This window comes from Leucopleurus acutus (genome assembly GCF_964270905.1).
Source record: "Leucopleurus acutus genome assembly, chromosome: 13".
Classification (NCBI taxonomy): Eukaryota; Metazoa; Chordata; class Mammalia; order Artiodactyla; family Delphinidae; genus Leucopleurus; species Leucopleurus acutus.
The window spans coordinates 3,116,902-3,142,099 of record NC_139155.1 but is presented as its reverse complement, the minus strand read 5'-3'; the positions used below and the strand labels follow the sequence as shown (position 1 = coordinate 3,142,099).

Genomic DNA, 25,198 nt, shown 5'->3' with positions numbered 1-25,198 from the left:
GGCTCCAGGGTTGCAGGTGCCTTGACGGCACGTTTGTCATCTAAAAGGCTACTGGTGCCTAAGCAAAGCGTGTTGGGAGCACTTATTTGACAAAAGGTATTTTTAGCATTCTTGCTAAAAGTGGAACTGCCCACACCTTTTGCAATTCATGCCTTAAAGAAATGGGGCATTTAGAACTCTTTAGTACCCAGAGTCCACAAGAGGCCTCTTGCGTGAGAGAGCGCTGCTTGTTCAGGACACTTTGGTTTGGCTTCTCCTCTGTAAGCAGCAGCAACCAGAAAGTTTAAGTGGAGACGGGGTAGTTCACGTGGCGCACCATCCTCCCTTAGCTTTTTACAAAAATACACAGGATTTCTCTCGAGAATGACAATCCCTCCATCTTGCTCTCAGTTACCACGGGTGGGTATAAATGAATGTCATGTAGTTAGGTTCTTCTCCAAAGTTTATTACTTACCTACGGCAAATGTGGCTTTACTCTCCATAACTATCCATCCATCAAACTGCCCAGAAATCTGTGTACTAGCATTTACCAGCAGCATCCGACCACCCATCCATCCATCCATCCATCCACTATCCACCCGTCCATCCACTTATCCACCCGACCATCTGCTAACCACCCTTCCATCCACTTATCCACCCGTCCATCCGCCCACCCAGCCACCCATCCTTACCAAGCACCTAGCAAGTGTCATGTCCCCTGCACTAGGCGAACAAGATGTGGTCGTTGTCGCATGAACACAGATGAAAACGAACGTTATGGGTTGAATAATGTGCCCCCCAAATGGTGTGTCTACATCCTCGTCCCCAGTACCTGTGAATGTGAACTTACTTGAGGGTTAGGTCTTTTGCAGATGTAATCCAGTTACGATGGGGTCTCACTAGAGTAGAGTGGGCCCCGACCCAATGACCAGTGTCCCTGTGAGAAGAGGGGGATTTGGACGCAGACACACACACACACAGAGGCCACGTGGCATGGAAGCAGACCGTGGCCTGGTGTGTGTACAAGACAGGGTTGCTGGGAACACGGGGAGGCGGGTGACCCGGGGCAGACCCTCCCCCCGAGTCTTCGGGGAGAGCACTGCCCTGCCCACACCTGGGAACCGAGAGGGTAGAAATTCCTATTGTTTTCAGCCACCCAGTTTGCGGTCATTTGTGTGGCTGCCACAGGACAGACACAATGCGTAGTTTCATGTTGAGTAATGGTGTGAAAGGAAACAGCAGGATAAGGGGCATCAGGAAGGCCCCCTGAGGGGACCGCTGGATGACACGGGAGTGTGGGCCAAGGACGGGGCTGGGGGTGGCGGGGTGGCCGGGGGGTGGGGGGACGGACTTCTGCAGAGAAGGACGCCCAGGACAGGGTTCTCGGGAACGAGCTTGGCCTGTTCCCTGGGGAGAAGCAGGAAGGCCTGGAGCCCGAGTGTGCAAGGCTTAAGGTGCTGAGCGGGAGGGGGGGTAGATGGGGAAGGGGGATGGTGGGGGGAGGGGGCGAGGGGATGATGGAGGAAAGGGGAGGGGATGGTGGAGGGAAGAGGTGAGAGGAGAAGGATTCAAGACAGGCCAGCCAGACTATGCAGGGCTTCAAGGCTTGAGGCAAAGGGTTTTCTTCGCAGAAAGTGCCCAGAGACGGCCAAGGATTGGGGTGTGGGTGGGACCAGACTTCAAGGGAGGAGAAGGCTCAGCCTGCAGGGGAGCACAGGTGCGGGTGAGTACAGGTGGGAGGGGCTATGGTCAAGGGAGAGATAGGGCGCAGGGCCAAGGTCATGTCCTTGGGGTGCCAGGAAGGAACGGCACGTGTCTGGGGGATGATTGCAACGAGGGTCTTTCCTTTTGTTACATGTATGCGGGGGAGTTTTTATATCTACAACCCCTACTTCCACAAATATATAAATAACAAAACCCGAGGGATTCCACACTCCTTTAACAAAGTCACAGGGGTCATGAGACTGTCCCGTGGGTGACACTCATCGTGCAGTCAGTATATTGACTTCTGTTTCCAAAGCAGAGTAACTGGCTATCAACGGGTATCATAAACGTTTGCCGGAGACCAAGTACCAGGCAAACAGCCAGACCCTGTGATCCCGGGGTCTTTTTTCTGCTGCTAAGAGGGTGCACACAGCTCTCAGGTGTGCGTAATGCCGGCCACGCTACAGGCCTTACAAAATATGCCACGTCTTTTATGACCACTGGTTACTTGAACCACATGAGAACACCGATATTTATCACATATCCAATCCCTCACTGTATCGCAGCAACGTGAAAAAGCACCATGAAGAATGCTCTGGCCGGCGCAAAGCTGTAGATTTTTGCAGGGATGCAATCCTGATTTATAGGTTGCAACAGAAAGAGCCTGATTTTCAAGCTGTGCTTTAGATTCTGTGGCTGACATAAATTAATGCAAATGTAAAGGGGAAACAGTCGCTATATTGTACATGATTAAATGCATTAACGAAACACAAGCGCCTCTGAATGCTAATATTTTTACAACAGTTGGCTTTTGTGTCTCTGAATATGGGTGTTTGTGAGGCACAGAGAAGGGCGTTTGTGTCCTGAAAGTAGCTTCTCCCAGGACGCAAGGAGCACAGGGAGAAGCTAAAATCTGTGGATCTGCAGCATTTTGGGTTAGGACAAGGGCAGTTTCAATTTGTCAATTAATAACAGCTTTAATCGAGTTAAAGCCCAGGGCAGAGTTCTCCTTTAGACTCTGTCTGGAGCAAAGCCTCTACTGCACAATGTGGGAGGCACAGGTCTGGCTCTACTGCCCAAACATGCACTTATAGTCCTCTATTACTCTACAAATTCTACAGGGAGTTGCACAAATGTCTTAAAAAAACCCACCTCCATCTAATGGCTAAAATGACCTCAGGAAACTTAGGGAAGTGCACTGGACTTCTGGGGGTGGAGACATTAAATCACGAATTGCTCCCTGGACCGTCTCTGAGGAGCAGAGGATGTTACCGGCTGGAGGGTGGCTTCTGGGGCCTTCAGAGACCCCCCCCCCCCCACAGAGCAGGATGGCGACCTTGGGGCGGTGTTTACTCTTTAGAGCAACTCACAGGTGTCACCACCCGAGGGAGGCTCCAGCCCAAGGTCTCGGCAGCATCACTTGGGCCTGTGGGTCCTCAGCGTCCCACCTGCCCAGAGACAGGGCTTGCAGGGCGTCACCGAGAAGGGCCCTGGAGGCTGAGCTTGACCCCCGAGCTCCGCAGCAAGGGCCCCGAGCCGCCTTTGGTATCTGCGGTCCTGAACGGGGAGGGACAGCCACGTGCTGGCCTCCGGCACCTCGAGCCCGTTTCAGCAGCACACGCAGGGATCAGGCGTGCTGGGTGCGCCCCAGGGCCACCCCTCCGGTAAATGCAGTGTCCGGTCACAGCCCACAAGGAAAGCTGAGCGCTCGCTGATGCTCTGGGCATACCAGCAACCCCGCGAGGCAGGTCGTTTTACAAGCCCTTTTACTCATGTGAGGAAACCGAGGCAGAGAAAAGTGAAACAGGACTCGACGGAGGCGGTGATGTTCATTCTGGGTCCCCAGCTGCCGTCTACGTTCTGCCGACTGCAGACCATCCCCAGCTCTGGGCGCCCCGCAAGCCTGCGCCAGCCCCTGCTGGCTTGAACTGGCACTAGGTCTTGCCTCCCAGGGTCACATGTAACTGCAGATGACCGATGGCTAAAACGTTTCTGTTTAACAGAGGGACTGACCGGGAGAGATGGAGGGACATCCTAGAGCGCTGCCATCCTGAGCCAAGAGCCCAGCCTGGGCCCTTCCTGCAAGACACAGGGCCCTGGAAGCCCCCCGCACTCTGCGGGGCTCCGTTCCCCCCCCTCCCCCTGACCTGCACGCATACATCTGCCCACAATTTACTACATCAGCTGCCCTTGGCAGAATATGTTAATGACTGTTAACACCCAAAAAAGCTGAGTTGAGGAAGCCTGAAAATCATCATTTTCTATGATTCCATATCATTTTTGCTATAACCAGAAAACGACACACATCACATATTCATATAAGATCATCTCAAATTGTGATGATGAAGTGAATCTTGTTCTATATTTAAATACGACTGTTTTTACCTAGACTGTGTGTCTTATGCTTTTTTCCATCACAGCCATGGAAATCATATTCCATCACCAACTTTCATCAAAACCACATGTATGCGTGCACGCGTGTGTGCGTACAGACGTGAGGACACACACAGATGCCGAGGCGCACCCCAGACCCAGAAAGTCAGAAACCATAGGATGGCCCCCTGTTCTGCATTTTTTTTTTTTTTTAACGGGCCGGGGTGGAGTGGGCAGTGAGTTATTCATTCTCCCAGTAACTAGGTTTGCCCTTTAACCGAGCAGTGTACGCGGTCAGTGACACCTCCTGTTCACCCAAGCTCAGAGCACGTAATTATCAGGGAAGTTCACTGTCAAAGATGCTGATGACCTGGAGCCCGTGGTGGTGTCGGGTGTCCTGTGGCCCTGAGTGCTCTCGTCGGGAAGCCGCGCCTGCGGGGACAGCACTTGTCCCGCTGGAACTCAGGGCTTTTCCCAGCTTTGCGCTGACCCGGGCGGGCAGCTCTGTTCCCACCACCATGGGAACATCCTGAGTCTATCGGGGGGGGGGTCAGCGTGAGCAGGGGCTGCGGCTTCACCTTCTGAGTTTGCCCGTTTCTCCAAATGCCACAGGCTCTCAGGTCAACAGGAATAGAAAGGATGTATTCAGTTTCTCAGAGCAGGGCTGTATCGCTCATCAAACCAGAACAGCACATAATACAGAAATCCCCTCCGTGAGTGTGTCAGTCTGTTAAAGTTAACAACAAAATGAAAACCTTCTATCAATAAGATAGAAGTGTTCTTCTCTTCACTACAATTAATTTAACATTTCTTCCTATGATTAGAGAGGGATCGATTGTAAGGGATCATCCTTCCATAAGGAATCGTCAGGGAAGTTCAATAAAATTTCATCTTCACGGCTGATCAGATCTTTAATGAGACTGGAAACGATAAAAATGATCATCTCTCACCCAATTAGAGGTTTTGCCAATAACAGACTTTAGAAATGTGTGGTAGAGGCTTAGCCCTCTGCAGATCATCACTGTGGGTTTATTTACAGGCATCATTCCCATCTCAACAGGAGGTTCCCAGACTTCACAGACCAGTAAAACAGTAAAAGTTAGGGGTGAGGTCTTCACACTGGCATATCCAGAGCTTCGAGAAGCTTTTATTTTATTTACAGCTAAGCTATAAAGAGAAAACAAGTAACTACCACGTACTAGCCTACATTTCACTAAAGAAAGAAAGGGAATTTGGGTATCAAAAGAACAGGAAAGGCATCATCTCAGAATAAAGGGCCGGGCCATGTCTTCAGGTCACTTTTTGACCCAAGAGGCTGCATCTGTCCACAGACGCCTCACAGGCCCACCTCGAGTGGAGGCTCTGGGTCCAGCGCTGCTGATGGCCTCCTGGGAGGGGCAGGGCTGGGACGCGCCAGGGTTCCAACAGACTCCCCCCGACCCGCGCAGAAGTCCCAAAACCCGAACACCACACCATGCTGCCTCTACTGAACCCCTCAGAGCTTCTTGCTTTGCCACCGACCTCTAACAACCTCCCACAGAGGCGCTTTCAGTATATATTATACATATACACTTCTCCCCCGCATGACATCCATTCAGATATTTTGATAGAAAATAAAATCTGTTTCTTCATTTTGAGGGATCAAACTCACTGGTTGTACCTACATTTTTTTGGCTTGGTTTTAAAAACAATTGTTTTTGGTGGCCTATCTAATTAGGTTTGTAGCCCAGACGATAATTTTAGTTGACTATTTTAAATTACAGAAAGAAAAAAAATCACCCAGAAACTAAAGTCACAATTGAACTGATTTGCTAGGTCTGTCCCCCATCACAGGGATTTTTCCTGGCTCAAAACCATGGACTTCCAGTTTACTGTCTCTGCCACTTCTTCCTGGTGGGTCTGACAAAGACAGTGTACCCGGCTACAGTCTCCTATAGACGCCCCATAGAAGCCCACCGCAAGTTGCTTCCTGGTTACCTTTTATAGGGCCTGAAGTAGAGACGACTGTCTAACGAACTGCTGGGGTTCGTACAGTTCACGTCCAAGCTGCCGGCACCAGGGCTCCTAGGAGCTCAGGCAGTGCTCAGGAGGTCACCGGGACCCCGCCGTCCCAATCCTTTCCCTGCTGTAACGTCGTGTGATACCCGAGGCAGAAATCACCCAGAGCCTGAGCACCCCAGCGACCTTGCATGGAATGGGGTGGTCACCCTCCTGGGTGGGGAGGGCACTGAGCCACAGTGGGGACGGGGCTCCGGGGCACTTGCGCACTTTCCGCTAGATGCACAGGGGCAGAAGTTAGGGCGGCTGTGAGCCCCGCTGCCCTGGCGCACTGCACAGCTTTCCCCCAAAGTGATTCGCAACCTGGTTTCCCAGCTTATAGTTGCTTTAGCAAGTATTACCCAAAGAGAACTCCGTAAGCCCGGAAGCACCAAAGGTGCTACTTTCATAACTGTTCATAGGAGTCCTTCGTTTCTAAGGAGCAGATGGAAGGAACTCTCACTGTGGAATCCACAAATGGGGAAATCTTCAGTGTTTTGATCTTCGATTTGCTGTTTTTAAACTCATGCTTTATAACTTATATTGTTCTTCCGCATTCTTCCCATCAGATGTCATCTTAAAGATCATTGAGACCATCGACACCACTGTAAAATTAGCACGACTGACACTACTTCAGGCCCTCTCTCACTGGGACCAGTTGACCTGGCAAATGTGTGACCCCAAGGTCAAGCCCTTCAGGGCGGGTGACCTGAATCAGAAGGGGAGAGGAAATCTGAGGTCACACGGCCTTCTTGAGAGTCAAGAAGAACTTAAGGGATACAGAGATGGTTGTAAGAACGAAAGAAAAGTTATCCAATACTTCAGCCCATTGCAGAAGAGGTCTTATTTCCAAAAAACCACGAGAAGGTGATTGGGTTTTCTACAGCTCAGGAACAAGGAGGCAGGAGCTCAGAACTCCAAACTGAAATAGACAACACAACTGTCCTCCAGTGGCCTTTGTAAATTTCGCTTCTCAGCTGGCTCCTGTGGTGGGGAGGTGGTTTGGATCTGCTGCTGCAGGATTCTTGCCTGAGGCAGCTTTGCGGACACGCAGTACCGCCGCAGAGCCTCCTGCCCTGCCCGTCCCTGCCTCGCCTGCCCTGCCCGTCCCCTCCCGGCCCATCAGTGACCACGCAGAACCTTGGCCTCCTTCTGCAGAAACAGGCTCCAGCTCCACCCACCCACCCCCCACCCCCACCCCCCACTGCCCGCCAAGCAGAGATTCTGTATCAGGGAAGCTACAGAAAAAGGAGGTGGACATCGTTTCATCTGGTAGGCCTGAGTCCTGGCCGGGATTCTCATTTTTGGTTGATGGTATGAAGTTGGTCGAGTTTCCACGTAACTTTTCTCTGGGCCTGTTGATACGTGTTACCTGACAGAAGAACATCTTGGGCCATCTCACGTGACCACCCACATAAGAAAGCACCGTGCCTGTCCCGTCTGTGGACCGTCAGCCCCTCTCCATCCTGCGGGTGGAGGTACCGCACCGGCCGCCAGGCATGGGGTCTGCTGGGCTCGGCCTGAACGCGCACCCAGCGTCCTTCCTCCCGAAGCAGCCCGCCCGGAAAGGCCAGGCATCGGCTGCGGGGAGCAGCCCGCAGGCTCTGCAGCGCCTGTCCTTCAAGGGGCTCCTTAAACCGACGGCCACAACCAGGCTGTGAGCTCAGGGCCTTGGGCAGAACCTAACGTTAACGCGACAGGGACAGGCGTGCGGTCCGGGGGGTGGGGTGGGGGGAAGGGCAGGAGGGAGCCGCCCCTTACAATCACCCGCTGCCCTTGGCCTGCGACCCTCTGAGCAGGGCCGGGCCCCTCTCTGCAGGGGAGCTGGCCACGCCCCTGGGCCCGTGGAGCCCTGGAATTTGCCAGTGTGGGCCAGGGGGAAGAGGACCCTCCTTGTGTGTGGAATACTTCTGTTCCTGGCACGCTGCACTCGGGGTCACCAGGGAGGGCGAAGGAACAAAAAGGCCCATGGTTGTGGCCTGTGGATCTGCTCCGGCAGAAATTCTGCATCTATGAGAGGTATGCGGCCGCCCGCAGCTGCCTGCAGACATTTCTTTAAAACTTTGCCACAAACGAATCTCGCCAACCCACACATCTCACACGAATGCCTCCTTTGTGGACCCAGAACATATAGTTTTTATTTGCTCTAAATAGCTGGCCCCTCAAACCCTCCCACAGCAGGGACGGGGTCACGGGCGAGGCAGCCCCGCGCAGAGCCAGAGCCGGAGCCGGAGCCGGAGGAGGGCACCCCTCCCCCCCGAGTCTGCACCTTCTCCATTGCACGACGGTACCCAGCTGGTGTCAAGGTGATGAGATTCCAAAGAGCCCGGTATTCACACGGTTCTGTTCCCTGTGCAGCCTCTGGGGATTCTCACAGTGACTCTGCACAGACTCGCAGAGGCTGCAGGATCCCCCCGAGAAGGTGGCATCACAGGCACCACTAACACTTGCTTTTCAGTGGGGAGCAAATAAGCTGAAACAGGTACTCCTACCTCTAGGCCAGTTTTACACAGTGGTGCTCAACCAATGCTGGTAGCGTTAAACTGAACTTGGACTACAGGACCAGAGTCTGCTGCAGTCACACCCAGCAGACTTTGATTTGGTTCTACCACCTGCTATGTGACCTTGACCACATGGTCCAATCTCTCAACGCCTTGGGTGCCTCATGGGCAAGGCTGAACGAACACGTGGAGCTCCCCCAGGTCACTGTTGTGACAAGCACTTGAGGTGCACGTAATAGAGTGTTCTTAGCACCGGGGTACAGTGAACATGCAGTGGGGGCTTTTGTTACTGTTGCTATTATGATGTTTATAAAACTAGTTTGGGAATACCTTGTGTAAGAACCCATACATTTTCCGTCCACCCCCCCATACACCTACCCATCCATCCATCCACCCACCCATCCATCCATCCAATATTCACTTCATGCCTGTGTAGGCAGAACTGTAAGAATGGGTCCCAATAGTCCTCACCCCTTGTTCCCTCTTCTCTCAGTGTGTGGAACCTGTGAATATGAGGAGGTATCACTTGTGATCGTGTTATGTCTTATGGCAAAAGGGAGACTCTCTGGGACTGTTTCACCAACCACAGGAGCCTCTGGAAGGCACGGTTTTCTCCAGCTGGTGGTCAGGGAGACTGTCATCCAGGTTTGAGAAAGATGGGAGCGTGCTGCTGTTTTTAGAAACGGAAGGACCATGCGCAGGGTCTGGAGACTGGCCTCTAGGAGCTGAGGGGACGGTACAGTCCACGGCTCACAATGCAAAAACTAATCGATACATTTGCTATCGTCTTAGTAACTGAGAACGTTATTTTTAGATCTTTTCTTGGGCACAGTTGCAGATCTGTCCTGCAGCACTGTCTGTCCCTGGAAGCCGCAGGAACAATGGTGTCAAATGTCTAGCAGCAGAGATGGGGGCCGCTTCACACAATGTCTGCTTTTCACAGGCGGCCTCCCAGCGCTGAGACAGTGCCCACGCAGTGCCAGTCCAGTACCAGCTAGTGTCAGCTACTGCTCTTTTTTAAGGATAAAAATAACTTGAAAACTCTGTAAGTGAAGAAATATTCAGTGAAATACTTAAAAAAAAACCCTCAGGCAGTAGAACATGATTGTTCAGCTTAAGAAAAGGTAACGTAACAATTAGATAAATGGAAATAAAGGAAACACTCCAAGCACCAATTATAGAAATGTTCTCAGGTAAACTCTCTTTATCTGCTGTTTTAACTGTTCCCAGATATATATTGCTTTAGTCAAGTGCCTGCTAATATTTTCATGATTTTTTTGGTTTATTTTCTTTTTTAGAAATCGTTCTGAGACCGTTTATCATGATCATATAATCAGACACCATTTACATTTTAGAAGGTATCCGACTGAAGAAATGGAAAATATTCCCTATCTTCTCATGCAGTAGAAGTAGACACTTTAAAAGACTGATTTATGAAATTTCTAACTTAAACACAATGGGTGCCTCTAATAATCTATTTTGAGGTTTTGTTGCATGAACCTTGAATAATCAGATAATTTCATAAGGAAACTATCAAACGTAGAAAGTCAGCATTTCCACATCATGAAAATAAATCCGTACACACATACATGGATGTGTGAATATTACAGAGTTCTCCAAAGTTGAAGAAGATCTGATCTCCTTGAGTCTCACTGTCACATTTTACATTTTTATCCCAGAGACAATTTGACATCATTTGCTACAGGTCCTGGTTTATTTCCGAGGGACCGTGGTTTGAGGAATCTGAAGGATGCAACTGCACGGTGTAACCTGCCAGGTGCTGGAGCAGGTCCTGGGCACTGAGGCGGTGTCGCTGCGTTGCTCACGTGTGATCACTCAAGGCCAACATCGCTCACAGCAGGGCTGGAGCAGGTTGCAAAGTCCCTTCTGGCCTGAAGGTCTACACATGTCGAAATGCAGGGCATGAAATGTCCTTAGACCGTGGTTGCTTGGGGATAAAGCTTTTAATCCCTGCGAACGCTCTTGCATTGTGATGCCCTGAGCTACTGCTCAGTGCCGTGGTGTGAGGGGTATTAGTTCATCCCAGGGCTTTCCAAGAGCACCGAGAGCACAGTGAGAAGGGATGTCGGTCCCGCGGAGGCGGATCTATCCACATGTGTCTAAAGCCCGTGTTCACGTGTGCCACCTGATGCCCAGACATTTGGGGCGGGAATCTCACAGGTCAGCCGGCCCAGCTTCCAAGGGCTCCCAGATCTGGATCCGGATCTCAGTCACTCTACCTGACCTTCCCTGACCCCAACTCCTACTACCATCGTGGCAGCCCGCTCGCATCAGGTGCGTCCGTATTTCTGCATCTTTGACTCTGCTGCTCTTCACCTCTGCCCTTGTGGCCAAGGAGACCCCACCTCCTTCAGGATGTGAGTCCCCTCCCTGGACGCTGGCAGCCGGGGCTGATCTCTAGATACCAACTGTACTTGCTATTCCATCCAGTTTCAAGTCGAGGTGACGGAAGGGTTTCAGGGTCTTAACGTTGACGACCCGCCTGTGACCTCCTCGGGACAAGGTGCCTCCCCCTGGGCCCTGTGGACGCTGAGCTGGGCCGATGCCCACGCAGACCAGCAGGGGGGCAGCTGAAGGAGGCAGGGAGGGAGGGAAGGTCCCGGACGGGGGTTCTGTGTGGCCTGAGAGCACGGGGGCTTGGCCACGACCCGGGAAAATGTCTGCAGAGGCAAGTGTGGGAGCCAGGGCCGCCCCTGCCATCCCACCTCCTCCAGGCCTGAGAGCCCTGTCTCGGACGTGCTGCATCCCGAGGGCTGTCCGCTCAGAGCCTCGAGGACGGGGTACCGTCCGCCGTGCTCAGGACCCTCGGTGCCTGCCCACTGCTGATGGGCCGAAGGCGAAACTCGCCCTGCGGGCAAACTCCCCTTTGGTGCTTTCCAAGTGTCAGCTCCACTGCTGCCCTGCCGCCCTGCCGCCCAGCCCTCAGGCCCAGGGACCCCACACAGCCTGCTGGCCCCAGGCAGCTCCGCGGGGACACGCAGTAACGGCCGCGCTGGTCTGACATTCTAGGGGCGGCTCAGGCCCCCTGGAGCCTCCAGAGGCCGGGCCCTGCTCAGGACTCTCACTGGCCGGTGGCCTCCGCACCGCCGGGCTGTGCTCACCTTCCCACCCGGTCTGCAGCTGACTGTCCCCAGTCTGTCCCCACCGAGGGGCAGTTCATTTACACCTTAGGGCACCCAGGGATGATGTGCCGTGTGAACAGACAAAACCAGATCCGTAAGGCTAAAATCAAGTTAAAAAGCAGAAGAAAAACATTTGTTAAAAACAATTGTGATTTTTTTCTTTTTCAATAAATTTACTTCTAGGAAATGGAAATGTCTGTTTCCTTAACAACGATGGTTAGGATGGCTGTAGGGCTCTTTGGTTGTCATCTTGTGTTCGTGTGTGTGCGTGTGCGTGTGTGTGTGTGTGCGCGCATGCGTGTGTGTGTGCAGGCACTCCCGCGGTTAAAGGCTGCCCTTTGCAACAAGACACCTCCGGATAGACGGATCAGTGGATGAATACGATCTTGATATATTATGACTGAGGTTTGCTTTCTAAGTAATCAGGTCATGCGTCTGGAGTTAATCTGCTTATTCTTTCCCATTAGAAAAGGAACATTGCGTTGGCTGGAGAAGGCGGATGACAGACAGTGACAAAGCAGCCTTTGAGAATGGCAAATGGACAGAGGGCACTGCCCTGGCCTCCCTAAGCTCCACGTAAATATCACAGACCACGGGTAATGCGACACTGATTACGAATTAGCACCACTGCTCCCTAATCTCCACGTAAATATCACAGACCACGGGGAATGCGACACTGATTACGAATTAGCACCACTGCTTGAGGACAGCCGCCCAGCAGACATTTTTAAAGGACAGGTTTCCTAACAGGAAGCGCCTGCAGCATCACCGCCGACCTCCGCAAAGCACCGCAGGTTAGAACGTTACCCCCAAGGGCTGGGATCACTGGTGATAAGTCATCACAAATTCCCACACTTTTCAGAACGTTCCATCTCCTGTACCAAAGGTATTTCCAAAGTTAAAAATTACTATTATGAATCTAACCTCTTTTTCCTTCTATTAGAAAAAGTGCTACTTAGTAGTGAGACTGCTTGAATAATGGCAAGTAGGCGACACACAGGAAGGAGAACCACGCCTCCCGCACGACCGTGAGACATGAAAGCGACCACACACTGGTTCTGAGGGAGCATTTCTCGGAACACACGGGGCAGGAAGGCACCATTTGAAAAATTCAGCTGCAGCGTTGAAGCCTGGGTCAGTGGCCAGCCTGTGAGTAGATCTGACGTCTGTGTCAGGGACGCACAGGAGGGAGAGTGTTTCACTGATGTAAGCTATTAACTGAATGTACAAAATACTTAATGATCTACACACCACACTGCAGGTTAACTACAGATAACAGTGTGTGTGTGTATCTGTGAAATATCACACTTTTATTTAGTGGTAATGTGGAAACCCATGGTCCCTTCGAGTCTTAGGAGCGTCAGAGATGTCTGCTAGTGAGGCTGGCATGACGGCTCCTTGGGAACATTCGCAGAGATGGAAACGTACCCCTGCACAAGCAAAACAGCCGGTTCTGCTAGAGCACTTCAGATCACCGCCCCCCTTTGTCCCCAACTGAGTGCGTCCTGCTCTGCAAACGTCCTGCATCCTGAGGAAAAGGCTCAGGATGAGGGTCAGAGGAACACGTGCTGGGCCTGCAGGGTCATCCTGTCAAACCCTTGCCTCTGAGCTCTCCCTAAAAGCCACGCTCCCCCGTGTACCGGGAGGCCGGGCGGAGCGGCTGGGGCAGGCCGACCCTCCACACGGTCCCCGGGGGAAGCCGAGACTTTCAATAACCGTCGGTCTTGTTCTGTGGTTCCTTCCAGTCTCGGGGCCTCTCTTTAGAATTCCCACCTTTCCTTCAGTTTAGGGAGAGGCAGCTTCTGGAAGATGGGAGTCGGGGGAGGGCTGCTTTAGTGCAGGTAAGTACGGGCTTGGGGACATGAACTTTCAAGGTAGGTCAGTGGACTCCGGTTTGATTGCTAATCCAGACCACAACGGTCTGCAGAGGCAGGAAAAGAAATCTCGGATGCAGCGAAATGCCGAGGGTCTCCCATGCCTCGGCCAGCAGCAAGCCTGCCTGCGTCACGGACTAAGTGAATCAGGCACTCGGATGGATTTCAGCTCTGGGGGGTGATGTTTACTAAACACCCAAATGCAAAGGACAGACATAAAACCGAAGGTCTAGGCAAACAGCCCTGCCCTCTGCAGCTCAACAGACAAAATAATGCCAGCCTGGCAGGCGTCTGCCCCCCGAAGCCCGGAGCACCGGGCTCCTGGTGGTACCACTCGCAGCAGCCAGGATGCGGAAGCAACGCGAACGGCCAGCAGTCGATGCGTGGACAAGCAAAACACGGACCACCGTAGGAAGGAACGAAGCACTGACACACACACACCACACAACGTGGATGGACCTCGAAAAGGCGGTGCTCGGTGAAAGAAGCCGGCCACCGAAGGCCACCTGTCACGTGTGGAGTCAGCAAATCCACAGACAGAGCGTGGCTTTGTGGTCGCTGGGGGCCGAGGGGGGTGGGCTGGAGGGCAGAGAAGGACCAACAAGGGGACAAGTTTTCTTATTTAGGTGAAAAAATGTTCTAATGTTAGATTACAGTGAGGGTCGCACAACTCCATGAAAAGACTAAAAACCATTCCTCTCTACACTTAAAACGGGTGAGCTTGACGGTATGTAAATTATACCTCAAAAAAGGTGTTAAAAATAAAAGCAATTAAGGAAGTCTTCATTTTACTCACGTGTTGCTTCAACAGAGCTTTTCAACCAAACAGAAAAGAAAGCAGAAGATGCAAGGGGATGTATTCAATCATATTTTTAAGGCAATTGGGAGAAGCAAAGAGACGTTTAATACTTAATGCCAAATGCCAGAGAATTAATGTATCTCTGATGATTACATATCAGAACATCTCAATGAATAATGTATATACGATGCCATAAAGGAATTAGGTGTATCACTCTCCAGAGGAAAATTCTGTGCAAACACTGCAATTATAGTGCTGATGAAAACAATGAACTGAAAAGCTGGAAGTCTAAAAATTAACTTTCTAACACGTGACCGTTAAGCAATGCCAGTACGAAATATGCCAGCCGCAAAGTGCAGAACTATAGATTAAGGGTCACAGGTGCCTCTTCTCTCTTTAAGCCCCTTTGACTCTGCACGTGGACCAGTGGCCCTTCCACGCGTGTCAGCGCCCCTGGGGGGACGTGCTATTTGCCTAAGAAGCTGATGTAAGTTTCGCTCGACGCTCTCTGGTTTCACAGCGTCGCTCACCTGGAAGAGTCCCTTGTGTGTCCTGCCTCCACAGTCGGGGGCTGACACATCAGTAAAGGAAAGACAGGGACAGAATCCTCGGAAACTTTGATTCCTGGTTAAGGAAGTGTGGGTGAAACACAGAGGCTCCACGCCAAGCGGAAGAAGACGGAAAGGAGGAAAAGGGAGCTTCATCCTTACGGACTCTTGTGTGAGGTCTTTTACTGGTACTTGTCTCTACTGGACCCCCTGCGCCCGCCCCCGGGCCCCGGCCCCCCATCGCTACATCACAGGCATCACAACCCCCATCTTACAGCTGTAAATGCCGAGGGTCAGCGAGGTCAAAACAAAAGCCACACATTTGCTAAGCAGTAGAGTCAGGATCCGAGCCCAGGTCAAGAGGGTTTCTCTGCTTGGCTCACTGCTGCACCCCTGCACTGAGACCTCGCCTGGCACATAGAAAATGGCTCAGTAAATATTTGTGGAATGAGTAATTCTTATTTCAAAAATAAGAAGACAGTCCCTGTGCCATGCCTTACGGAGATGGAGGGTTTAATAGTCTGGTGTCTGCTCAAACCCTAACAAAGCAAAGGCTGGTTTTCTTTTCTGTCTCTTGACGTTCCTGCAAGTTTCGAGGAAAGACCATGTGAGGTGGCTCAGCGGGGCCTGGGATGTGTTAGAGTTACTGTCACTGGGTAACTCGCGACCAAAGGACGCTCTCTTGTGTAGCCATGGAAACGAGTGCTGTTCTGCCCTCTTGCTAAGGGCAGGGTTTGTCCTTGTTGACGTTCTTTAGTGGAGTTAACAGCAGCAACGACGCGAGCGACAGACTTTGATGAGCAACAGTGTCTCCATCTTCCAGCTCCTCTCTTGGCCTCCAGAAGTTACACGTCCCCAAGGCACTACTGTCCCAGGGAGATACTTCCAGACTTGGGAGTTACTCACTGACATGGACCTGGGACAGGAGACTCCTCTCCTGCCTCAAGCATCGCGCTGAAGAGAGAAGCGGTGGCAAAAATAAAAGCGATTTGAAAACTGTAGATAATATTTTATAATTGGAAAGACACTGGCTTTCTGAAGCACAACGAGTTTTCACACGTCCGCTTGCACACTACCCCCTCTCTGAGCTGTGCTGAGTACTAGTCTCTGTTCAGAGGCAGCTGTCTTGGTCCTGGAACCCGGCTGCACATACACCTCCCAGTGTAAATGCTCCTGTTTGAATGGTTTAGAAATTCCAACGTAGGAGGAACTTACGCCAGTTCCGTACCGGATTTCAAGGGATGTCTCTGTGAGCGAGTCAGAGCGCAGCTGAGCATTCCAGGTGCCTGATCCTTTAAAGAGTAAGTGTGGAACCCACAGTGCTCCTGGGGTCAGTCACGCCCTTCACCGCCCAGGGGCCTGGGGCCACCTGCGACCCCGAGGCTCAGAGCCACACCCATGCCTCCCTCCCTCCCTGCACTGGTTTTGAAACTTTCCTTTTTGTTCTCCCGCTGCCCCCGGCCTGGCGTCCCACCCCTCATCATCTCAGGGGGTCCCTTCTTTAATTCAATGTCACTGAAGGTGAGTGAGAACGACGCTGAGGACCGGACAGCAGCCCCGAAAGCGCGAGGCAGACCCCCGGGGACCGGAGGGGCCAGGACCGGGAACTGCGGCCCCAGGCGATGCCGCACTCCCCACTCCCTGACGCCCACCCTCGGGAGATGGCTCCCCGGGTCCTCCTGAAGGCACACAGCCCTCATCTTCAGTTACAAGCGAACAACTGCCCACGAGGAAACTGCCAGGAAGATCCTGCCAACACCACCCCGCTGGGCGCGGCTGTCCCGACCTTCCGCATGTGGTCCCCACCGCGAGCCTGCAACCGAGCGGCGCGCCCACCCCGGGGCTCGGACGTGGGGCCGCCCCGCCCTCCCTCCCTCCGGTGCTGCCTTCCCCTGTGCGCGTGTGAGAGTGTGCCTGACCGAGTGTGCGTTAGCATGAGCGTGAGATGGAGTGTGTTTACGGGAATGAATGTGAGTGGACGTGGACGTGAGTCAGATTCCGTTTCTCTGTGGCTGGAACTGCAGTTGCTTTCCAGAAAGACCGTTCACAGGCCTACCCTGGAGGCCGTAAAGCACTGGGGCAGCTGCTGTGCAAGTGCGGCATCACGAGTCACGCATCACCTGGAGGCAAGGCTCCTGTCACCCTGTCCCACCACCTGCGGCAAATCAGATGCTGGTACAGAGTTGCCTTCCAGTTACGGGACCGCCGCTTATAACCCTGGGCCACAGTGTCTTTGGTTCTTATCAAACATTCCAGAGAGAGAAAGGAAACATTAAGACACGATTTTTTGAAGCAACTTAAATACAGAATTTCAGCTAGAGGCAATTTTCAAGTTAATTAAGATAGTGTACAAAATTCAACTATCCGGGTAGGGTCCTGGCTGTTAGAGAGACAGGAATGAAGGCAGAAGGAGTACCTTCCTACCTAAGTTTTTTTTTTTTTGCGGTACGCGGGCCTCTCACTGCTGTGGCCTCTCCCGTTGCGGAGCACAGGGTCCGGACGCTCAGGCTCAGCAGCCATGGCTCACGGGCCCAGCCGCTCCGCGGCATGTGGGATCTTCCCGGACCAGGGCACGAACCCGTGTCCCCTGCATCGGCAGGCGGACTCTCAACCACTGCGCCACCAGGGAAGCCCCTTACCTAAGTTTTATATAACTTGGAAAATGATTATATTGTAGCCTTGAAATAAAAACGGCCTGGATGCAAAAAGTCTGCTAACAAAACATTCCCATATTCATGTGCCTAAATCCCACCAATTTACCTGGAGTTCACCTGCTGGGGAATGACAGGAACACCTCTCTAATGACACCATGAGAGCTGCCCGACCGAGTCATGTCCAGGCTCTATTGTACAAGCCCACCTGCCAGCGTCGTCCCAGCTCAGGTACGGCTAGGTCACCTGCAGGAACAGGTGTGGGGCCGCGCCTCCACCCCTGGATCTGGGCTCGTACGGGGAGGGTGACACAGGACATGGAGCCTGGGCCGAACCCAGGGCCGGTTTCCCCTTAACCCTCAGGTGCCGAGGGGCAGGGCGGCCACCACGGTCCCCTCACCCTGGGAGACAGAGGTGAGCAGTGACGGCCAGTGACAGCCTTCCTGGTCTGTCACACCTAACATCCCCGGGGCAAACCGCACGTGGCCAGCAGGACTCAGCCATGCGGGTGTGGACGGGACAGGGCCAGTTCTGGTTCGATGGATAAGGGCTGGGGGAGGTGAGGGAGCGGCTCGCGCTTGGCCTGCGGCGCCCGTAGGACCAGAGCACGGCAAGAGGCCTCACGCGCCTTTCGGAAGACCTTCTTCAGTTAGACAGCGTTCACAGTAATGGCCTTGGTGGGAATGAGGGAAGGGGAGGCTCACCCTTCAAAGCTTCCTGAAGGACGCAGGCGCCCCTCCCCCACTGGAATAAGTCCAAGCAAGGCCACGGCCACCTCCTGAACCGGCCAAAGGAGGAGGGTCCGGCTGGGAAAGGTGCCTTCGACCTGCTCCGCCCTCGAGGCGGACTGTTCGGGTTTGCCGGGGCCACTGGCCGGGGACTCGGAGGTGACAGCGCCCCGGCCACACGCCAGCTCCCAGGGCCACGTTACAAATTCAGGCTGGCTTGAGGTGGAAATCGGAAACGGTCACTTTTCCTGATGGAAGCCAATATGGGTGCTTTCAAGCTGGGGACCCAAGACCAGCAGGCTCGCCTGTGGCAGTGGGTGAGGGGAAGGGTCCACGGGCGGGGTCCCGGGTGGGACACGGCGCCTTCTGCTGGCCAAGCCCGTCACAGCTGCGGTCTGTGCCATGCTACGGCCTGTGTTCCCCTTTTGTTCTGGAAATGGTTCTGTTGCCCTATTGTGACTCTGCTGGCCTCAAGTGGCTCTCAGCAGCACATTCCAGTTTGAAGGCCAGGACCAGTGGGGGACACGCCTGGACAGCCAGCTGTGGCCTCTGCGACTCTGATCGCCGGCGCCGGCTGATGCCCTCCCAGCTCGCCGTGCACTGGGAGCCTCACCCCCTCCCAGACCACAGCGTTCATCCCGGTCTTGGCGTTGCGGGTCCCCAGGGGACATGCTCAGCCGTCCCAGGAGACACCAGGCAGCCACCTGGACGCCGGGCTCCTCCCACCCGCCTGGCCCTCTTCCGTACACCTCTCGCTCAGCAGCGGCCCAGAGGCAGAACTTCTCAGGAAGAAAGAGCTCAGGCCTGAGGTCACACGATCCGGGGGGCGCTTCTGGTGAAAATCAGCAGTTTGCAAAGGTGTCTTAGTGAGAGGAGGGGACGGGCTGCAGGGGGAGGTGGCGTCCCACCCATCCCTCCATCATCGGCAGATGCTGACGAGCTCCTGCGAGGGCCTTGGATCGGGGCAGTCGGGGGGCAGACAACACGCAAGCTGCAGACGCCCGTTCGAGAGCCACGGCAGGTGGTGGAGCCGAGGCCTCCACTCCCCTCCTCTCGGTCCCTGGCAGCCAGACTGGGTCGTGCGATGGGGCCCGTGGAACCTCAGCGGATGTGATGGATGCTGTCCCCCGCAGGGGACGTGCCTCTGGCTCCCCACCCCGCAGATGGAAGCAGCCCGGGCTTCCGAGTCACTGCTGACAGGGGGCCTCCTGCCTGTCCTTGCTGGGGCGGGACACGGGCGAAGTTATGACATGGAGCTCTGAGGCCTGGGAGCCCGTGTGAGAGGTCGGCACAGCCTAACTGTCCCAATGCAGCTCTCTTCTAAGTGGGCTGGTCATTTGGGTGCGGCATCCCAGGAGGAGGGGACAGCCCGTGCAAAGGCCCTGCGCTCCAGGAACAGCGAGCAGGCGGGGGAGGAGACAAGAGAGGGTGCGAGGTGCCGTCAGACGGGTGCCGGCCTGCGGGGAGGGCGGGAAGGGCTCTGAGCAGGGGCGTTGAGAACAGACGGGCGGGCGCACGGGCAGCAGTCGGGATGGAAGCCGGGGCTCCTGAAGGAATCCAGGTGAGCCCTGATGGTGGCTTGGACCACACGACGTGGCAGGTGCCGGCTCAGTGAGCGAGGCGAGCTTGTTCAGGTGCTGGGACACAAGGGACCCGAGCACCACAGTGGCAACACCCCCCATCGTGTCCTCGTGGGAGAGGGGCCGGGAGACACTAGCGCTCAGATTCCTGAGACATCGGTAAGTTTTCACTGGGCCCTTCCCTTCTGCCGTTTCCCTCTGATGATCTATTTCACCTTCAGGAAAATGAGGCTCAGAGCAGAAAATCCAGAAAAAGAGGAAACCGGCACGCAGGTGCGCAGGTACGCACATTTAATTTAAACATTGTATGTAAAATCGAATACCGTATATGTATGTGGACTATTAAAGGTCACCGGGGGCTTCACTTGAGAGGCCGGGCCCTTGGGAGAAGGCAGCATTCCGGCAGGCACCCTCCGCCCCCGGCCGCGACGGAGGGGCTGAGGGCAACGCCGCCCGCCCCGCCCTGCACCTGCCCTGCTCACCTGCACCGCCATTCCCTGGACTGTTTAACTCCGATGCTCGCTCACGACAGCCCGGAGCTCAGCGGTACTGGGATCCCCACCCACACAGGGGAACCTGAAGCATGGAAAGAAAGGCTGAGGACCCGGCCCGGAAGTCTGGGTCCACACTCCCATTTACCAGATGATATGGCCTCACTCAAGAAACAAGATAATCCTAGATGCCAAGACATCTGTCCAGCAGCTCCTGCCGTGGTAGAGGCTGCCGAGTAGAGCCGACGTTCCGCTGGCCGTGAACACGCCTCGCCTCACCACGGGAGCATCACCTGAGCACCTCTGGGAGCAGGGGGGCTTCGGCCAGAAATACACACACTGAGAGCGGGAAGAGCGCGCCCCCAGAGGGCTGCCCGGGAACTACAAGCAGGCAGCACAAACAGGCAAACGCGTACTCGGAAGACACAAAGCATCATATTCATTCTCACTCAAACGCGCAGAGAAGTAATAACGCGTTACGATGTGTCACTGTTTTAACCTATCTGTCAAATGAGAGGCGTCTCTGTTCCCCAAGGACCATCCAGGACAAGCCACCGTTTTCCTGGTGGGGCTCAGAGCAGGGCCAGGGACGCTGGGCGGCAACCTTGCCTTTCGTGTCCCCAGGCCTCTGTCTTAACTGTCCTGGCTGTCAGACCCTCATCGACACAGTGACCGGGTGGACGAGATGGACTCTAATATTCCTTCGAGTTCTCAACTTGCGGTTTTGATTCTATGATTTTTATCCACCCCAAAGACGCCCTTATACAGCATCGATTCTATCACTTGTCTAGATAAGAATAAAAGACCTCAGGCAACAGCTGAATCGCAATTAGCAATACATTAAGGCTACCATCAAACATTCTCAGGAAAAAGGCTGTGCAATGATCATTTCTGAAGGGCATTGATCATATCTGGGGAGGGACAGTTAAACAGGAGTCTGCAGGGCAGGACAGAGTGGGTCCCTCGCCTACGTTCGTTACTGAGTTGAGATAGAATTTTACATCAGTAAAATTAAGTAGTAATGTAGTAATTAAGTAGTAATTAAGCAGTAATGACTGCTACTTACTGACTTTGTAACTTAATCCAATAATCAGAATATATTAAATAAAATATTACCTAAAATAACATCTCAAAGAGATTTCCTTGTGGAAGGTTCTTGGAAACAAGCAGACAAACAAAAAATGCACCTTCTTTTTCTTTTTTAAACGCTGCATGAAAATTCTCAGGGAAAAGACCTGTCTGTGGCCGAGTCTCTTCCAAACCTGGCCGAGCACTACCTCAGGCCACACACGCTCTCCCAGGCCCTCCCCATCGGAGGGGCGCCCACTCCCCCCCCCCCCCCCCCCCCGGGCGCTGAGCTGCCTGGGGTGTGGCGGGAATGAGACACAAGGCCCCAAGGAGAGAAGTGAGCCTTGAATGGGCTCCGAGCTGCAAGGAAGCTCATTATTTCAATTAAGCTCAGTTTATTTCAATTTGCACATGAAACGAATCACCAATATGCCCTAAAAACGCCTTGAGGTCCTTGACGACCACCTGATCATCTGTGATAAAAATTTAAGCAAGGAAAAATTCTGACAGTGTGTTAACTACAGCTTTGCTTCCTTTGAGGAGCACATGTAGGCACCTGTCTGGTAACAACAGCTGTCACGTGGCAGACGGGAGTGACACACAGGTGCCAGCTCCTTCATTTCTCACGGGCAGCTCTGTTATCACCCTACGTGCTGGGGAGGAAACCAAGACACAGAAAGATGAGGGAGTACACTGCCCCAAACCACAGAGCTAAAGCATGGGGGTAGGCGGAGGGAGGCTACGTCCTGTGTAAAAGGAAAAGCTGACGAGGTCTCACTTTCCATCGGGCAGCTGGGAAACTACAGGTTGAGGAAGTGCAACACAGCAACCGCTGTGCAGTCAACAAACGTACGTGCCGACTTACTTCATCTCTGCGTTATGTTTTTGTATTTTGTTTCTTTTTCTTATTGCAAGTTAACTCAAGCCTTGTGAAATAAAGACACACATATATGCACACATATATATATTTGTATCCACTTAAAAATATATAGTTATTAATAATATATATACTTTATAATTATATACTTAGACATACACGCAAACGTTTCTAATATGAATGCTTTCCCCCTAAACATTAAACATCGACAACTCTCTCTCCATTACCTGAGCAGTGAACTAGTGATTTTCACAGGATTTTGCCCTTCCCTGCAACGCGCACGTGGCTTAGCTGCGTAAAGTGCTCTGACCTGACGCGCGGCCGCGTTCTCACGATCCTATGACCCTGTGGAGCTGCACTAGCGTTCGCCCAACGTGACAGGCACTCACCCCTCTGCTCTGACTTTTGAGAGGAGGGTCGCATCTGGGAGGATCCACAGTTGCTCTGGAAAGAGCAGGGGTGCCCTCTCTTGGAGACCTCTCTACTTCGTGGGTACAGTTAGGGAGACCTAGGGCTTCTGCTCACCTCGGCTGAATTACCTGCCCCTGCTTTAGCTCTGGGGCACGGGGGTGGCGGCGAAGGCCCACCTTCCTTCCTACCTGGATTCCAAATGACAGGGCTAGCTTGTGCCACGTGTGTGGCCGTGAGGTTCCAAAAACAGCTCAGCAACTGTCCCACCACAAAACACCCTGCTTCCCCAAAGCCGAGACAGCACGTGGTTCTTGTGGGGCTCCCGAGCCCTAAGATGCTTCCTTCCTCTTTGGGTGACCAGGCAAAACTCCCCACGTGTAACGCCCCACCGTCAGGGAAGAAATTACAGGAGATTTACAAGTGCGCTCCAATGAGTTATTACTTGGATCTAAATCCTTCAGTGAAACTCTCCCAGAGAATGAAAAAGTAAATAGAACTCTTCAGCGCGTTGCCAAGTCAGTCCTAAGCGTTCACCACACACGGAGGAAGCTGCCCTGGTTTAAGTTGTGCAGCTCATGCATCAGACACGTGAGCCAGTGACTCAGGCGCCTGCGTGGGGGCAGCGCCGGCCAAGGAGCCTCTGGACTCCCGCGCAGGACACTCACAAAGCTGGCCTTCCCAACCTCCACCGAGCGTCCTGAAGACGCGGGTTAGGGGAAGGCTAAGGGCCTCCCCCACACCCCTCACCGGCCCCCAGTTCTGCTGACACATGGACAGAACGACGACCAGGAGCCTGAAGAGAATCGCTAAGTGGCTGCTGCGGACGCGTGGCTCAGGGACCATCACGAAAGCGTGGTTTCTTCTTAGATTCGGGGAATTTCTGTCTAGTCAGCGAAAGACCTTTTTTTTTTTTTTTGCGGTACGCAGGCCTCTCACTGCTGTGGCCTCTCCCGTTGCGGAGCACAGGCTCCGGATGCGCAGGCTCAGCGGCCATGGCTCACGGGCCCAGCCGCTCCGCGGCACGTGGGATCCTCCCGGACCGGGGCACGAACCCGCGTCCCCTGCATCGGCAGGCGGACTCTCAACCACTGCGCCACCAGGGAAGCCCAAGGGAAAAAGACCTTTTTGTAAAGTGGGAGGGAGCTGCTGATTTCACCTCGAGTGACATTTGTACACTTCAGGATTTAAAATCGTACATATTTCCTCCAAAAGTAGATTGTCAAGATGGATAGCCAAGATTATTTCAGCCTCTTTTCCCCCCATCACTCTGCACCTTTAGACTGGGGTGGCTTTGGACCCCAGGAAAGCATTAGGACTGGGAGACTATGAAGTTCAAAAGCAGACGCCCGACGGCTCTGTAGCGCCCACGTCCGTGTGACTCAGGACGGCAGAGCACAGAGCAGTGGAGCCCAGGAGGTGTCCTGGGTCCCCCTCACTCTCGGTCACGCTTCCCCTCTGCTGTGACTCAGCGGCGTCAGCTGCAATGCCCTGAAGGTGACAATTAGGGAACTACTCCCTAATCGCGCTGATGGGCTGAGAGCTTGGCCCGGGACCGGTACCTCCAATCAGCAGATACTCCAGCCTGTCTCCGCGGTCAAGGCACCACAAAGTCACAGCAGACAAGACAGGCAGAAGCTGGCTTGTGGCATTATTCTTCCGGTAAAAGGCAAATCTAACTTTGTGACAGGACTGAAATATTTGCATTTCCATTGGCTTTCACATTCAACTCCAGATAATAAAACAATTCTCCAAATTGAGTATGCATTTGAGAAGGTTCAAAAGGGCTGCCTTTTAAAGTTATCCAGGAATTACACCATGTTTATAACTTAAGGAAAAGACTTATTATAGATCTTTTTCACGCTATGTCATACAGGTATTATATACAGGCAATATATTGCGTTGTGTGTGTGTGTGTGTGTGTGTATCTGACAGTAAAAGACCGGCTGACGTTGTTTCAAATAATCCTAAAAGCGCTAAACCTGGGTAATGGTAAATACGTGCTTGCTTTAAAAATAAGTGAGCTGAGCCGAAAAGAAATTCTAAAACTTACTCTTATTCACATATAGAACCCAACTATGGACATTTCTACTCTGTCATTCTCTTTTATGTGTTTATACACATATGTAGTTAGAATACAGGCCTACAGACACCTTTATCTTAGAGGTTTACAGGCAGATTTAGCGTTAAAGTCACTGACAGTCAGACGTGCCTCCCTCTGTAGTCCAAAGGCCACACCCTACTCTCCAAGCCAGGATGCCATCCTCTACTCCTTCCTCTGCCCCTAAGGAGTGGAAACCCCACTACCTAGAGGCGCTGGACTGTGTTCAGGTCCAAAAACTCCCTATGGGAATCATCGTGGAGCAGGGCAGAATCCGGGAGAGAGTAACAAGTACTGGCCTCCTGTCTGATCTCCATTTAACTAATCCTCGGTGTT

At 53.2% G+C, this 25,198-nt stretch overlaps 1 protein-coding gene across 3 annotated transcripts in view; it reads right to left on the bottom strand.

The window, feature by feature from the left end:
- Positions 1–25,198, bottom strand: part of MBP (myelin basic protein) — a 423,042-nt gene that overhangs the window by 35,177 nt on the left and 362,667 nt on the right. The gene's annotated exons all lie outside the window — the stretch shown is intronic.